Below are 15,731 nucleotides of genomic sequence, written 5' to 3' on the forward strand. Positions count from 1 at the left end.
GAAAAAAGGTGCTTTAAATAATCCTATACATATGGGTCCTTTTCCCTCCTGTTTTTCATCTTTTCTGGAATATAGATGTGGTAGTGGCATTGCCAAGTCAAAGGGGAGGCATGGTTTTATAGCCCTTTGAGCATAGTTCCAAATTACTCTACAAAAATGTTGGATAATTTCAGAGTTCTTCCAACAGTGCATTAATTTCCTACACCCCTCCAACATTTGCCATTTTCTTTTTCTGTCCTACTAATCTATCTAATAGGTATAAGATTGTACCTCAGAATTGTTCTAATTTTCATTTCTCCAATCAATAGTGAATTAGGACTTTTTAAAAAAAATATGGCCCTAGATAGTATTAATGACCTCATCTGTTCATATTTTTTGATCATTTATCAGTTTGGGAAAGCTCTTATCTTTTTATAAATTTGACTCAGTTCTCTATGTTTGAGAAATGAAGTCTTTATCAGAGAAACTTATTTTTTTTCCTATAGTTACTATTGCTAACTGCATTTCTTGCCATTCTATTTCCCTCCCAACCCTTATTTATTCTATTCTTTCTCCTTTCACCCTGTCCCTCCTCTAAAGTGTTTTGTATCTGACCACCCCCTCTCAAAATTTTCTCTCCCTTTTCCACTTCCCCTTTTTTTCCTATTCCCTTCCCCTCCTACTTTCCTCTAGGGCACAGATTTCTCTACCCAATTGTATGTGTATGCTATTACCTCTCTGAGTCAGTTTCTATAAGAATAAGGCTCACTTTCCCCCTTTAACACCCCCTTTCCCACTGCTATGAAAAAGCTTCTTCTTTCCTCTTTTATATGAAATAACTTAACCCTTCTACCTACCCCTTTCCCTTTCTCCCAGTACATTCCTCTCATCCATTCTCTCTATCTTTGTATTATATTATCCCTTCATATTTAACTCCCACCTGTTCCTTGTCTATGTATGCTTCTTCTAACTATCTAATACATGAGAAAGTTCACAGGAGTTATCTGTACCATCTTTCCCCATGGAAGAATATAAGTAGTTCAACATCATTAAGTCCCTTAAACTTTTTCTGTTTACCTTTTGATGCTTCTCTTTAGTCTGGTATTTGAAGATCAAATTTTCTGTTCAGCCCTGTTTGTTTCATCAAGAAAATTTGATGGTCCTCTATTTCATTGAAAATCCTTCTTTTCCCTTGAAAGAGTATGCTTAATTTTGCTGAGTAGTTGATTTTTGGTTTTTATCTAAACTTCTTTGCCTTCCAGAATATCATATTCTACATCTTGTGATCCCTTAATGTAGAAGCTGCTAAATCTTGTATTATCCTGACTGTGTCTCCATGATAATTGAGCTATTTCTTTCTGGCTGTTTGCAATCTTTTCTCCTTGAATTGAAGTTCTGGAATTTGGCTATATTATTCCTGTCAGTTTTCAGTTTTCATTTTGAGTGATGACCAGTGGGTTGTTTTCATTTCTATTTTACCCTCTGGTTCTAGAATATCAGGGAAGTTTTGAAAATTTCTTGAAAGATGATGTCGAGGCACTTTTTTGATCATAGTTTTCAAGCAGTATTTTTAAATTATCTCTCCTGTATCTTTTTTCTAATTCAGTTTATTTTCCCAATGAGATATTGCATATTTTCCTTCTCATTTTTTAATTCTTTTGGTTTTGTTTTATTGCTTCTTGATTTTAACAAAGTCATCCACTTTCCTTAACTCCATTCTACATTTGAAGGACTTATTTTCTTCAGTGAACTTTTGTATATCCTTTTCCATTTGGTTAATTCTGCTTTTTTAAGCTATTCTTTTCATTTTCTTTTTGAACCTCTTTTCCTTTTTGGTCCATGCTGGTTTTTAAGATATTATTTTCTTCAGTATTACTTTGTGTCTCCTTCACTTGGCAACTAAATTGATTTTCATCATTTTCCTGTATTGCTCTCATTACTCTTCCCAATATTTCTTTACCTTTCTTACTTGATTTTCAAAATCATTTTTGAGCTCTTTTTTTTTTTTTATTGTGAACAAGTTCATATTTTTCTTGAAGGCTTGAATGTAGAAGTCTTGGCTGTTATTTTTCTGAGTATGTATTTTAATCTTAGCACCATTTAACTGTCTATGGCCAGAATATTTTTCTTCTGTTGTTTGCTCATTCCCCTGCCTATGTTTTGATTTTAACTTTTTGTTAAGGAAGGACTCTGCTTCCAGGGTGGAGGGCACATAGACCCAATCTTTTGGGATTTTTTTTGCAGCTGTTTTCAGAGATACTTTTAGGGACCTATAAATATTCAATTCAATTCAAGGTGGTATGACCTAAGGAGAAGCTTTTTCCTAATCTTGCCTGTGCTCTAGTCTGTGGGTGGTGACAAGTACTCCTTCTTGCTCTTGAACTGGGAGGAGGGTCTCCCACTCCCCTGCAGCAGCAAGCTCTGCTTGTTGTGTTGTTGCTCCTCTTCTTCCTGGGACTGTGACCCAGATCAGAGTATGAACAGAGCATCAGAGTCCTGCCCTAGAGATGGCAAGTAATCTCCTTCAGACCCCTTTAGTTTTCTGTGGATCGAGAGCTCTGGAAGCAGCTGCCTTGCTTCTTCAGTGGTTGCCCAGACTTCTCCTGGTTCACTGGGGCCAGATCTGCACTGCCAAGGTCTGCCACTTTCATCCCAGTGTGGCAGTGCTCATCTTCCAGGTTGCCCTGGACACTATCTGTGCAAGAGGTCTGGAAACCCCCAAAGTGCTCTTATTTCATCCTGACACTTTACCATCTCCCAAATTGTCTTGGGCTGGAAAATTGGCTCACTCAGCCTTCTTTGTGGGTTCTGCCACTCTAGAATTTGTTTAGAGTCATTATTTAAAGTATTTGAAGTGGTGTCACTGCCTTACTCCCACCATCTTAATTCCCCATTGTGTTTTTTAAGAAAAAAATAAAGGTGTCAACCTTTCCCCCAATTCCCATTGAGTATAAGTTGCTCCAGCACAGGAAAGAAACTACTATAGCTAAATTGTTTTTAATATTACTTCCTTGACCTAATCTTAACAGTACAAGGATTGAACTCTACTGTACATGTTTTCTCTACATGGAGATTAGTATAGGGCATTAAATTGGAAGAAACCTTTGAGATTATTTTGTCCAACCCCTTCATTTTACAGGTAAATAAATCAAGGCTCAGGGAGAGCAAAGAACTTACACAAAATTATGTCAAAGCAATTTATTTCCTTTAACTGGTTACATTAATTAAAAAAAATTAAGAAAATTGCCAAGTCACTTAAACAAATGCTGTTCCTCAAGCATTCTCTGTTGTTAGATTGTTATTTAGTAACTTCATCAGAACATAGTTGTTCATTGGGTTTATTATGCAAAAGGAGAAAGATTAATCTCTCCATAATATAATTAGCCATTTGTAATGTCGAACATAATACAATTAAAAAAAGATTATTTTTGCTAGTTTAAATTCAAAGAAGATAGAAAAACAGCATAAATAACAAGTGGAAGAATTTTGCAAAAAGCTACACTTGCCACTTATGAGATAAGGCTTTCATTCAAGCAGATATAGTCACTACAGTCACTGTAATTTTCACTCACTATGTGGAGAAGCATTCAGTTTTAGAGAACTGCCCTGTTTCCCCAGAAGGTTTAGAGTTTGGATGACAAATTAACCAACAGAAGCAATAATGAAGGAGGAAGAAGTCTTGCTCTCCACTGAATATCTCAGGTGGAAAGAAAACAATCCTCTTGGCTGTTGGAAAACTTTGTAAGCAATGGACCATGATAAAAAATGATCATGGTCTGCTATGCACTAAGTAGTTACGGCAGTGCTATGAATTAGAAATTTTTATTAAGCCAATGGAATATCAATGGTAGATTTGAAGAACAACAAATTCCCTAAATGGATAAATATCTACTATAGTGGATAAAAAGAACTATATTAAAATTTTCCTTTAATTTTTTTTATTTCCTTGCCTGCATTCTTCTCCTCTGTGGTGTTTGTTACAGGGAAATTAATTTACCACATATGATTCTTTTCCCCTTGGAGATACATAAGATGAGACTGAATTTGTTTTTCAAAGATCTTCAAAATGAAGAGAAAAATTCCAACAGAAGAGTAGTAAGAGATGCTTTAGAGCTTGTAGGAAAAAAAAATAATTATACGACCAATCTTGGTTCCAGAATATAGATGATAAAATTTATTTTCCTCTAATCAGAAATGGTATATGTGACCTTATACCACTCCCCCCCCCATTAGATTCCTTTCATCTTCAGCTTTTAGCATATATAACTCTTTACAAAGTACAGTTCAAGGATCACTTCCTACATGAAGTCTTTTCTTATTTGCACAGTTGATAATATCCACAGATAATCATGATCCTCCAAATAAAAATTCATGCCTGGAATGGGAGTGGGACAGAGATTGTGTATGTGTGATAAAGTGGGATTAGAAGACTGCTAGCATATCACTAAGCAATTTAATTCAGCTCATATAATTTATTCCCCTTGTGTGATTAAAGTGTGGTGTTCAGGAATGAGAGGTTAGACCACAAAAGGATAAATTCAAGTTTCTGCAATAAGGAAAGGGAAGGGGGACAAAAATCATAAAGTCCATTAAAGTCTGCTGTTAGTTTCCTTTTGAGTGAGATTCCTTTAGGGCACCTCTCCTCAGTAATCTTAACAACTAATGGATAAGAATGTGTTTTTGGAAGGGAAAACTGTCTTAATAGAGCCCTCCTTGTTTTTTTTTCCACTCTACTAGTTCCCTGGGGAAGAGATTAAATAACTTTCAAAGACTTGTAGTATCTGTTATATGCTCCAGGTAAAAGTAACTAATGCTGAATTTATGTGGCAATTCTGAAGCTGGAGTATTTCAACTAATATTTGTGCACAATAAGAAGACTCAGAGAAGATTCTTATCATTTTTTGCCTAGTTAATGATGGACTTTGGGTGCTTGTAAACTCCTGTGATCTTCTAACACTGGATCATCTCTCCTCCCCTTCAGCCTTCTTTTCCTATTGGTGAGTTCTTTCTTGGACTTCCATTTTGTGATATAGCTCAGATTCATCATGACTCAGACTTTGAAACCGTGTCTCAGAGATTTTCTCACCCTGGAATATCTCTTCTTCTTTATGGCTTCTTCTCTTATTTTGGTTAATTTCTCCTGTAAACCCTGTTTTAAAGAGGATTATAAGTTGACCATGCTTTATTCCCTTTTTATCTCTACTTCTGACTCTTAATATGATATCATAATGATCCTGCAGGTTACTTTACCCAATTTACTTTTCATTTTCCTTATATATGTTCTTGCTTCCTCCATTAGAATATAATCTCTAGGATGGTGGAAACTCTCTTCTTGTTTCTAATTATAATTTCCAGAGTTTAGCACAGTGTTAGATCATAGTAACTGCTTAATAAGTAATTGTTGCTTTTATCAGTTATTTATGCTCTGGTTTGGATTCCAGTCACTATTTATATTTCTCAGAGATATTTTGCATCCCATTACTCTCAGCAGTATTTACATTCAATTTCTCAGGATGCAATACAAATCTTTGACCCCTTATAAAAGAAATTTCAGGCATTGTCGAGAACCACAAAAAGGATACATTGGAAGAAGGGAATATTGACTTTTATGATGGTTTCATAAATTTGAAGAATGCTTATTGTAGACCCTAAACCAATTCAGATGAGCAGTTTCTTCTTAATTTATAATTTTAAAGCACTAAATTAAAAATAAATAAATAAAATACCTAGAGCACTGAATGAAACATAAAGACACCTGTCCCTCCTCCAAAAAGTAAAACTAAGGAAGCAAATGACTTCCCCATGGTTACCATCTAGTCTTTATCAAAACTAACACTTTAATATAGTTTCTGATTTCAAGGACTGTCCTCTTAGCTGTGTCTGAACAATGCTTCACACAAAACATTTTCTCCAAAAAAATCATCCTTTAAAATAAGTATTATAAATATTGTTCAGAAGTGGATGATGCACTTGGGGAGAGAGGTGGAAATCTCTCTATGCAGGTGATATGTAAATGTCTTCATAAGGGTTATATGAAAACTAGAGCCCAAGAGACAAATATAACCAGCCCTCATTTTTGTACAGTAAGGTAAGAGTGGTTATAACTTTTTAAAATATAATAAAGATACTCTGCTTGTTGGCCTTAACAAAACAGGAAATTTGGCCTGAGGGCTGTAGTTAGCTGACCCCCTGCCATAATCTATAGTGGTCTATCCACATTTAGAAATGTCTCCCTTCCTTTCACCTCTTAAAAAAAATTAACCGTTTCCTCTTTGCTGTCAAGATCAATTGGCTTTTTACAAAGCCAGTGTCTCCTGACTTGGTGGTAGACCTGTCAGAGAACAATTCTACCTGTAATTTTCAGTTATACATATCAGCTATTTTCTGTCTACAGAGCTGACATTCTCCATTGATTGTGCTTCCATGCTGATGAACCACAACTGAATGGTCTGACTGAAAGTGACTGCGAGGATAGTTCAGCCATGATTCTGAAATTTTCTGAGAATGGATAAAGGAATGATTCTAAATGATTCTTGCAGTCTTTACAGAATATAAAAATGGAATGGGAATGATTCTGAAAGTGATCATGGAAATTGATCCTGAATGATTCTAAAAAGTTTGTCCAGAGTAAGAGAATGGCTCTATAGTGATTATGAAAGTCATTGTAGGAATGAATCTAGAATGTTGCTGGGACAGTTATTTAACCTTTCTAGACATCAGAAAGCACATCTAATTAAATGGGGAAACCTGAATTCTAACTCTTAATTTCTGATGTTATATTTCCAGAATCATGAAAATAGATTTGGAATGTTTCTGCAAGTGGTTTAGGGAACAAAACTAAGATCATTCTGCTCTCATGATTTATACTTCTTTGGAAATCATTATCTGATAAACATCCCACTTGTCTTCTGTGAGGTAAGGCAGGTAGGCAATGCAGTGTTGTTTGAACCATAAAGCACTATTCAAGCATGAATAACTAGCTGTTGCTCTTGTATCTGCCGGAGGCATGAACTTAAAATTCAGAAAGATATACATTTGGGGCCATGGCCAATGTGGTAATTTGTTTAGCTGAAGTATAAATGTGTATGGTGATGAGTTTTTCCCCCCTCTGTTTTTGTTATTCAAATCAGGAATTCATGAGGCAGAGAGATTATAAATGCAAATAAAAATTAAAAGAGGGAAAAAAATCACTATCTGAAGCTCAATAGGCTTATTAAATTATTTTATATGAGAAGGGAAAAGGGAGAATTAAACAATTTATATAGCACCAACTATGTACTAGGCACAAATATTATCTCATTGCTCTTCTGTAAAGTAGGTTCTATTATCATCCTTATTTGACTATTAAGGAAACTAAGGTAAAATGAGGTTAAGTTACTTGCCCAGGAACAGAGAACTATTAAATGTCTGAGTAGAGATTTAAATACAAGACTTCCTGACTACTGGTACATCTCTCTACCTTTCTACTACCTAGCTGACAGGTATGTGGTCTATTTCTTTTCCTATTAGTCTGGAGAGAGTTATGTATTAGATTCTTGATTTTATTGATGGAATTAAATATTAGATTAAAAATATTCTTAGTTAATACAGGTTAGCATTTTCTTGCAATTAATTTTATTTAGCAGGATGCCTAAGGAGTGCCATTCAGAGGTTAAGTGGCCTGCCTAGTGTTCCATAGCTGTTGGAGGGACTTGAACCCAGTCTTCTTGACTTTGAAGCCAGCTCTCTCAACCCTATGATTTGCTTTTTTCTCACCTGCTTTAAATACTAGAAGTATCACAAGATGACTTCACAAGATGATTCTTTCTCCTTGAATTTGGAGATACATTTGCGTTTGATTGATGTGATGGAATGAGGAGGGTCTACACTTCCTAAGGTGCCAAAATTATTATCAATGACTTACCCTCCTTGCCAACATCAGAGAGCATTTGTTACATTCTTGATTATATATGGCTCCAAAACAGAGCCTACAAAACTCCAATAGAAGTTTGTAATCTCAAAATTTAAGAGGTGATATTCAGGAAGGAGGGATGAAGTATGGCACAGGACTACTCTCTTTGAAACTGTGTTGAACTGTGGAGAGCCAGCAGAGAACAGATAATTATACAGAACAGGTAAAGTATGGAAATACAAATCATCTTTATTAGATGCTAAGCTCAGATAATATATTTCCATTTGAATAAGTAGAGACTTTTTGTGTAATTCTCTAGATTGGTGCATTCTTAATAATTAATAAGGAGATCATAATTAAAAACAAATGAGACAATATGTCAACAGCTTGTCTAGGAACACCACCTGCTCATCAAAACAGTCTTAAAATACATTTCTGTGCATTTATATTCATTAATAATTTTCTCCTTTAACACCATGTCATGGCTGTGAGAGAATTCAATTTTTTAATTAAAAATACCTTTCAGGTAAAATGCATGTTATTTTTTTCTGCACTACTTTAAATTTTATAATCTACCTATGTAGTATTCACAATATTTAAAATTTCTGTAAAAGATAATATTTCTGAAAGGACAATATTCATACTTCAAAACAGTTATATGGATCAAGGTATCTAAATTATTTCAGTGATAGAAGAGGCTCTTGTAGATTCAAATAAATGATGGAAGGGTCTCCTTTGCTTTTTGTCCTCATATCACACATCCTCAGCACAAAGGTTGACCTATAGAAAGTGTTTAATAAATATGTGTTTAATTTAATATTCTCAATTATACCACTTGATTTCTTAGCTATCTCTAAATTCCATTTAACAATAGCCTCTGCAACATCATTAGTTAGTTGATGAACTCTCAAGTATTTTGGGAAATTAATGTATCACAGTTAAGAGAACTGATGGGGGGTGGCAAGGTGGTGCAGTGGATAGAGTACCAGCCCTGCAGTCAGGAGTACCTGAGTTCAAATCCGGCCTCAGACACTTAATGATTACCTACCTGTGTGGCCTTGGGCAAGCCACTTAATCCCCATTACCTAGCCAAAAAACCTACAAAAAACAAAAGGAGAACTGAAGATCTTTTCAAAGTTCAGAGTAATTTTCTTTTAAAGCATATCTCTGCTGAAAATCTGATCTTTAACCATATGATTTAGCAGGGCATTTGAGATGTTATAGATTTTTATATTCTTTTTTTATTTAAAAAAATTTTCTGTTGGGGGTAGTGGATTTTTATCAAGAGATTATGACTACTTTAAAGGCAGAACTGCTCAAAGTTCAACTTTTCATAGAGTTACTTATAGAGTTTTATAGATTGGGACAACCTGGCCACACAATTTTAAAATATATTTCCATTATCCTATACTTCTTACAATAAAATGATTTCAATTCTTAGTTTAGTCTTGACTATACTATGCCTATCAGTTTGCAATCATCTCAGACTTAGAATGAAATATTTCATTATCAGCACATAACTATCTATCAGTTCAGGGACCAAATTTATGTTTTTTTTTTTTTGCAAGGCAAAGCTAATAAATTTTTTGGGGGGGGAGGGAGTAAGGCAATGGGATTAAGTGACTTTTCCAGTGTCTCAGAGCTAGGTATTATTAAGTGTCTGAGACTGGATTTGAACTCAAATCCTCCTGCCTCCAGGGCTGGTACTCTAGTCTCTGCTCCACCTAGCTGCCCTGAGGGGCCAAATTTAGTGAGACTTTGAGTATCAAGTATATAACTTGACCCCCCCCCCCCAAAGGGCTAATATTTCCCTGCAAAGGTTTTTAAGGAACTCATTGCATCGGACTGATTCTATACAATTTATTTTTTCATATCTTGTTGCATTTGCCAGGATTTTTTATGCTTAAGCTTTCTCTCATAATTGTAACATGATAATGTAGTTGTGACCAGTCATTGAGAATAGTTGCATTATTTTGTGGGTTAATAAGGCATGTACTACAGATATGAACATAAAAAAATTTGCCCTGAATATTGTGAAACAATACCTTTAATATATTTTATCTTGTTGAATGCAACAAAACTTGGGATATGATTGATTTCATCTTAATTTTATTAGCTCTGGTACATTATTGAAGGTTTAGCCTTGGGGATATAACCAAATGTCACTCAAATACCTTAAAATAGCACTCTATTCTGTAAAATACCTTAGCATGGTTCTTCCACAGTTCTTTTCCCAGGGGACTAAGCTTTCAGAGCAGTGCAGTACCCATTTTGTAAAACCATTAACCCTTCCCTCATGTCTTCCAAACACATTTCAGAATCAAAATAGAGCTGTTGTTAAAGTACCATAAATCAGGAATTTTGTCTTCTAATTACAATAATATTTAGTACAGTGTTGCACCTCTATACAAAATAGACATGAAATCAATATAGTTAATGTGAATAATATCTTGAGAAAGAATATAGGTGAATACGAAAACAAATACTTTTTGTCTACTTTCAGAATCTTTGATTGATTCAATTTCAGTGATTAAATAGAGAAATACCTGTTCTTAGCATCATAAAACCTAAAGCAGAGGCCTAGATTCAGGATGTGAAAGTCCTTAGAAAGTCACTTAATACCCTTTGTCTCTTTTACCTTATCCATGGGAAGTCTTTAAACCTGAGTTGTTTTTTTTTAAAATTATATTTTTTCAATTACATCTAAAGATAGCCTTCAGCAATCAGATTTTGCAAAATTTGACTTCCAATGACTTCCGGCCAAGATGGCAGAGAGTAGACAGGCACAGTACTAAAGTCTCCTGATCTTTGCCCATCTATCATATGAAACAAACCTCTTAACAGAAACCTGACCCACAAAAAAATGGAAGGAAAATCCAGGACAAAGAACATCTACCTCAGGATTTGTCTCCCGCAGCAGCTTTGGGCAAATTCAGGAAGGTGAGTCTGGACACAGAATTTTCTATGACTTGGATAGAATGTTTTAAAAAGCACTACCTCATTAAGGAGATGAGAGGAGAAGGAAGGGGATAGAATGGGGTAAGTGGCATTACACTAAGTGGTACAAAATACCTATGGTAATAGAGGGGAAGAAGGGAGGAGATGAGAAACACCTGAATCTTCTTCTCATCAGACTTGGCTTAAAGTCAACTTACACATGCTTAGTAAACTTAAAAAACATCTAATCTTTTAAGTATTAAAAGGGGAAAAGGGGACAGGGGATGGAGAAAGGAAGGGGAAGTAGGGAAAAAAGGGAAACTAACAAAAGGAAGGGAAGGGAAAAGGAAAAAGAGAAATGGGAAAGAAATGAGAGGGGGTGATATAGGAGGGCAAATACACTGCAGGGGTTGGTATTCCAGAAACAAAATACTGGGGAAATACGGATAAGGGGGGAGGGGGAAAATACAAATAGAGGGAAGATAGCATGGAGGGCAATAAAGAATTAGTAATAATAACTTTGAATGTGAATGGCATGAACTCTCCCTTAAAACGTAATCGAATAGCAGAGTGGATTAAAAAACAAAATCCTACAATATGCTGCTTAGGAGAAACCCATTTGAAGCAGAGAGATACATATAGAGTAAAGGTAAAAGGTTGGAGCAAAATATATTTTGCTTCAGCTGAAGTTAAAAAAAGCAGGGGTAGAAATCCTTATCTCAGACAAAGCAGGAGCAAAAATAGATGGTGTTAAAAGAGATAAGGAAGGAAATTATATCCTTCTAAAAGGTACCATAGATAATAAAGTTATTTCAATACTGAGTATATATGTGCCCAATGCAATAGCATCCAAATTCTTAGAGGAGAAGCTGAAAGAACTACAGGAAGACATAGACTGCAAAACTCTACTAGTGTGAGACCTCAACCTCCTGCTCTCAGATCTACATAAATCAAGTCATAAAATAAACAAGAAAGAAGTTAAGGAGGTAAATAGATTGTTAGAAAAACTAGATATAGTAGACTTATGGAGGAAATTGAATGGGGATAGAAAGGAATCTACCTTTTACTCTGCAGTACATGGAACTTATACAAAAATTGACCATGTATTAAGACATAAAAATCTAATGATCAACTGCAGAAAGGCAGAAGTAGTGAATACTCTTTCTCAGATCACATTGCATTAAAAGTCATACGCAATATTGAGCCAGGGAGATATAGACCCACAACCAATTGGAAACTGAATAGCCTCATTTTAAAGAATGAGTGGACCAAAAACAAATTATAGAAAGAATCAACCATTTTATTCTAGATAATGACATTAATGAAATAACATACCAAAACCTATGGGATTCATTCAAAGCAGCTCTCAGGGGACATTATATAGCTTTAAATGCTTACATGAATAAATTGGAGAAAGAGGAAATCAATGAACTAAACATGCAACTTAAAAATTTATAGAAAGAACAAATTAAAAATCCCCAATTAAATACCAAATTAGAAATTCTAAAAATTAAAGGAGAAATTAATAAAATCAAAAGCAAAAAAAAATTGAATTAATAAATAAAACAAAAATTTGGTATTATGAAAAAAACCCAAAATGATAAACCTCTGGTCAATTTGATTTAAAAAAAAGAAAGAAGAAAACCAAATCTCTAGTATCATAAATGAAAAAGGCAAACTCGCCACCAATGAGGAGGAAATTAAAGTAATAAATCAAAATTATTTTGCCCAACTCTATGCCAATACGTTTGATAATCTAAGTGAAATGGATGAATATTTTCAAAAATATGTTGCCCATCCCCTCGGGTGGGTGGCGGCGGAGGAGGTAGGCCATTGCGGAGACAGTAGTGGACACCCGGCGGCTCATCACCAAGCCGCAGAACCTGAACGACGCCAACGGGCCGCCCAGCAACCTTCCTGGAGATCCATGTTAGCAACCCCCAGACAGTGAGGGTCGGCCGAGTCCGCTTCACCACCTACGAGATCAGGGTCAAGACAAATCTTCCTATTTTCAAGTTGAAGGAGTCTTCTGTGAGAAGAAGATACAGTGATTTTGAGTGTCTTCGAAGTGAATTAGAAAGAGAAAGCAAGGTTGTAGTCCCACCTCTTCCTGGGAAAGCATTTTTTGCGTCAACTTCCTTTTTGAGGAGATGATGGAATATTCGATGATTCTTTTATAGAGGAAAGGAAGCAAGGGCTTGAACAATTTATAAACAAGGTTGCTGGCCACCCATTGGCACAGAATGAACGTTGTCTTCACATGTTTTTACAAGACGAAATAATAGATAAAAGTTATACTCCATCCAAAATAGGACATGCCTGAAATGCTGTAAAAAAAAAATCTGTGTAAAAATAAACAAAACTATTACCATGATTATTAGTGATTCATACGCACCGGTGAAGAGGTTCTCGCTAATTTTAGCATGCTGCACAGAAACAGGCCAATAAGCCTCCAGAATACTAACACTCATTATGATGCTCAGTTTTGCTTTGTTTTGGCAGTTAAAAACAAATTTATTTGCTTAAGCAAAAAATCCCTCTTTCTACCTTTTAACAAAAATAGCTCTTGAGTGCTGTTTTAATTCGGTGCACACTACTTGTCCCCCTCTATTATCTTCTGTGTCCCAACTAAAGTGACTGACTTGGCCTTACTGGAATTCGCAGTTTTCCATGTCACATCTGCTTTGTGTCTGATTGACTAAAATGTTTCTCACAGTCTTTTTGATATGCAGTGTCACCTGTTCTAATTTATGTGTAGAAGCATTAGGCAGTTATTTTCCAGTACTCTACGTGTGAGAGAAACACTCATGTGCAGAAAGTATCCTTCAGGCTTGTAAAACACTTTCTATGGAAGACTAAGGAGGGAAATCTTTATATTCTGTACAAAAAAACAATCAAATTTATATACTAAAATCATTTGTCTAAAAATTTAAATTGTTTTGAAATAAAATTGAAAATACAAAAAAAAAAAGGTTGCCCAGGTTAAATGAAGAGGAGATTAAATACCTAACTAGCCCTATCTCAGAAAAAGAAATTCAACAAGCCATCATTGAACTCCCTAAGAAAAAATCTCCAGGGCCTGATGGATTCACAAGTGAATTCTAGCAAACATTTAAGGAACAATTGCTTCCAATTCTATATAAACTCTTTGGAAAAATAGGGAAAGATGGAACTCTGCCTAACTCTTTTTATGAAAACCAATATGGTGCTGTTACCTAAACCAGAAAGAGTTAAAACAGAGAAAGAAAATTATAGACCTATCTGCCTAATGAATATAGATGCAAAAATCTTAAATAAAATCTTAGCAAAATGATTACGAGTTATCACTGGGATAACACATTATGATCAAGTAGGATTTATACCAGGAATGCAGGGTTGGTTCAATATTTGGAAAACTGTTAGTATACTCAATTATATCAACAACAAACCTATCAGAAATTATATGATCATATCAATAGATGATGAAAAAGCTTTTGACAAAATACAACATCCATTCCTACTAAAAACACTATAGAGTGTAGGAATAAAAGGACAGTTCCTTAGAATAATTAGCAGTATCTATTTGAAACCATTAACAAACATTATATTCAAAGGGGAGAGGCTAGAGGCATTCCCAATAAGATCAGGGGTGAAACAAAGGTGCCCATTAACAACACTACTATTCAATATTGTATTAGAAAAGTTAACTTCAGCAAGTAGAGAAGAAAAAGAAATTGAAGGAATTAGAATTGGGAAGGAAGAGAAAAAACTCTCATTCTTTACCAATGACATGATGGTCTATCTAGAGAATCCCAAGAAATCATCCAAAAAACTACTGCAAACAATTAGCTATTTTAGCACAGTTGCAGGTTATAAAATAAACCCTCAGAAATCCTCAACTTTTCTATGTCTAGCAAGCTACAGCAGGAAGAGCTAGAAAGAGAAATCCCATTTAAAGTAACCTCAGACAATATAAAATACCTGGGAGTCTATTTGCCAAGACAGACTCAGAATCTTTTTGAAAACAATTATCAAATACGTCTCATACAAATTAAATCAGATTTAAATAACTGGGCAAATATTAACTGCTCCTGGATAGGTAGAGCTACTATAGCAAAAATGACAATTCTACCAAAATTAAACTACCTGTTTAGTGCTGTACCAATCAAAATTCCAAAAAATTACTTGAACGAGTTAGAAAAAATTGTAAGTAATTTCATATTGAGAAATAAAAAGTCAAGAATTTTTAGGGAGTTAATGAAAAAAAAGTGCAAAAGAAGGGGTCATAGCCTTACCTGATCTAAAATTATATTATAAATCATCAGTTATCAAAACTGTTTGGCATTGGCTAAGAAATAGAGTGGTGGACCAGGTGTAAAAATAGGAGATGATTATAGTAATCTACCCTTTGATAAATCCAACGAGTCCAGCTATTGGGATAAAAACTCTCTCTTTGATAAAAACTGCTTTGAAAATTGGAAGTTAGTATGGAAGAAGCTTAGTTTATTTTTTTATTTTTTTATTTTTTATGGACCAGGTGTAAAAAATAGGAGACGATTATAGTAATCTACCCTTTGATAAATCCAACGAGTCCAGCTATTGGGATAAAAACTCTCTCTTTGATAAAAACTGCTGTGAAAATTGGAAGTTAGTATGGAAGAAACTTAGTTTATTTTTTTTTATTTTATTTTTTAAGTTTTTGCAAGGCAAACGGGGTTAAGTGGCTTGCCCAAGGCCACACAGCTAGGTAATTATTAAGTGTCTGAGACTGGATCTGAACCCAGGTACTCCTGACTCCAGGGCTGGTGCTTTATCCACTAGGCCACCTAGCCACCCCAGAAACTTAGATTAGACCAATACCTAACACCCTTTACTAAGATAAGATTCAAATGGCTACAGGATTTAGACATAAAAAAAAAAACTATACTATAAGCAAATTACAAGA

General features: G+C 34.9%; 1 pseudogene; it reads left to right on the forward strand.

Annotated features, from left to right (window-relative positions):
- The first annotated feature begins 2,486 nt into the window (after window positions 1–2,486).
- Window positions 2,487–13,427, forward strand: LOC141505110 (sorting nexin-3 pseudogene; annotated as a pseudogene).
- The last annotated feature ends 2,304 nt before the right edge of the window (window positions 13,428–15,731 follow it).

Source organism: Macrotis lagotis, chromosome 1 (genome assembly GCF_037893015.1).
Source record: "Macrotis lagotis isolate mMagLag1 chromosome 1, bilby.v1.9.chrom.fasta, whole genome shotgun sequence".
Classification (NCBI taxonomy): domain Eukaryota; kingdom Metazoa; phylum Chordata; class Mammalia; order Peramelemorphia; family Peramelidae; genus Macrotis; species Macrotis lagotis.